The sequence below is a fragment of the Adiantum capillus-veneris genome, chromosome 23 (genome assembly GCF_014529385.1).
Source record: "Adiantum capillus-veneris isolate H3 chromosome 23, ASM1452938v2, whole genome shotgun sequence".
Taxonomy (NCBI): domain Eukaryota; kingdom Viridiplantae; phylum Streptophyta; class Polypodiopsida; order Polypodiales; family Pteridaceae; genus Adiantum; species Adiantum capillus-veneris.
This window is the reverse complement of record NC_140953.1, coordinates 138,430,964-138,433,185: the sequence shown is the minus strand read 5'-3', so window position 1 is coordinate 138,433,185 and position 2,222 is coordinate 138,430,964. Positions and strand designations below refer to the sequence as shown.

Here is a 2,222-nt window from a genome sequence, read left to right as displayed (position 1 = left end):
ATCCATCAACGAAACGCTGCCTACCTACCTACATTAGCAAAATTACATGCTCAAAGAAAGAAACTGCATGTGCCCACTGCTGTGTGTTCATAAGAAGTGGCATCCAATGGATGCACCAAGTGCATTAACTTCCTACAAAAACATGCTCTAGCCAGTGAACCTTCGCATTGAAATTCGAAACCAAGTCGTGAGCTCGACCATCTTCTGGAATACTTCACACATGTTGTCAGTTCCTGACTCAAGGAAGTGAAAGCTTTGAATGTAACTGTACACCTATAATCATAAGAGAGCAGTTGGCTACATGCACAAGAAGATTTAGAAATTTTCTCATGTAGGAAAAGGGAGCTTTTTTCAGTGTTTTTCATACAATGCATAACATCATGAGCTTCTGTTCGGGAGGCACCGCATACCTAGCTAGGTATGCCGTGCCTCCCTCACAGAAGCTCATGATGTTGAGGTAAGTCATAATGTGGGAATTATTGTGAGAATCTGTCCAAAACTTCTTGTGATGCTTGGTCATTTTGCAGCACCTGCCGTATACCATGTACAAGCAAGAAAGAGGTGATTCACAGAGTTGCAAAGGCAGTAATTGTGTATTCAATAACTCCAGAACTCTTCAAGTTTGTTTCAACTTGGAAAATTCTTCCGCTTGGCGATGGCCCCATGGTTTACTCCACGAAAAGGCGCTGCTGTGGCAGATGTTCAAAAGACTAAGCCTCACCATAGGCTCTGGTCCAAGTCCATCAAGCATAGTTAATGTGGAAGCTGTGGAAAGAGAAACTGAATTAAACAGGGTGTCTTTGATAACCTGGGGCATAAGCCCATGAACTTGCTCTACTGTGATTTTGCTACTATCCTGTTAACCTCAGATAGCTGGGACTCCTCTTTCTTCTCGTGCGGAGGAAAAAATGTTCCAACGCGGCCCGAATGTGCTAGGAGAGGATGAAAGTGTGTTCACCCAGTACTTATTCCAAAGAATATCCAGAAGTGAATCTAAGGACGACGCGAAGTACGTGATGTCTAGCGGATAATACTGCTTGCAATGGACACCAAAATATTTGATCTTGTTGAGAGGGATGGTCTGATACTCAGAGGGTTGTTCATCTGGAGGTTTATAACCCTGGATAAGTGGGAAATGCTCCAATTTCAACTTTCCCAGCAGACACTGTTCGTGTAGGATCAATGACAACTGCCAAGAAAGGTTCCTGGTATTCCTGATTTTGCAGTTGTGTATTTTACATAAAGACAGCAGCTATAACCAGGGTGAGAATGGTACCAGCTCACAACGTTCTCAAGCCGCCCTACCTTCTTGTTAGTCTGAGAGTATTCCACCATATATTCATAAGTATCAGCCTGAGCCTCAACACGAGCTTCGGTACCTTCAACAGGAAGAACTAAGGCATCCACGACAATGATAGTGTCACCTTCAGTCTTGCCCTGCATGATACCCATCACCTCGATCGCACCACCTGCGCGTGCATGCATGACCATCTTGAGGAGGGCAAGGGCTGAAATTCTCACATTCTTGAAGTAGTGGGGCTCTTGCAACCATGGTTTCTGTTGAATCAGTGCTTGCCCTGCCTCATCATAAATATACATGGAGTCTGACTCTGCACCTCCTTCCAGAGACACTATGTTGTTCTCGATCTCCCAAGTCTGGTGTGCTACTGCCGCAGATGTGAAAGCGGCAGCCATCTCGAGCTTCTCTCACACACAGACGCGAGCTATGCTCCTCGTAAAATACTCTCTCTCTCTCTCTCTCTCTCTCTCTCTCTCTCTCTCCGGAGGGGGGCAGCGTCATTTAGATGCTTTGTACACAATTGCCCAAGGTTATGGTGTTAAACACCACACCACATTGGGTCATGAGGTCAGCACTCACATTTATGTATGCCTGGAGACGGTGGAGTATACAGATAGATGTATACAGACACACCTTTCTCGGGGTAGTCTTCAGTGACCGGTGTTTTCATTGAGGAGAGATGCAGAGACTAGATTGACGAGAGGTTATGCTGCCTTGGGAGGATTGGAGAAGATGTGTATGCAGGTTCAGTTTCAAGAAACTCAAACAAAGCTATGGTTTTTTGACACTCTAGTGGCTTCAACTATGCTTTACGGGGTTCAGATTTGGATAATACTGTTTGCAATGGACACCAAAATATTCAATCTTGTTGAGAGGGATGGTCTTGTAAAACTAACTTATTATTTTATTGAGTGTGGACTTC

The 2,222-nt window shown here is 44.6% G+C and overlaps 1 pseudogene; it reads right to left on the bottom strand.

Moving 5' to 3' along the window:
• Positions 1-350: 350 nt before the first annotated feature.
• On the bottom strand, positions 351-1,794 carry LOC147428687 (COP9 signalosome complex subunit 5 pseudogene; annotated as a pseudogene).
• Between the last annotated feature and the right edge of the window lie 428 nt (positions 1,795-2,222).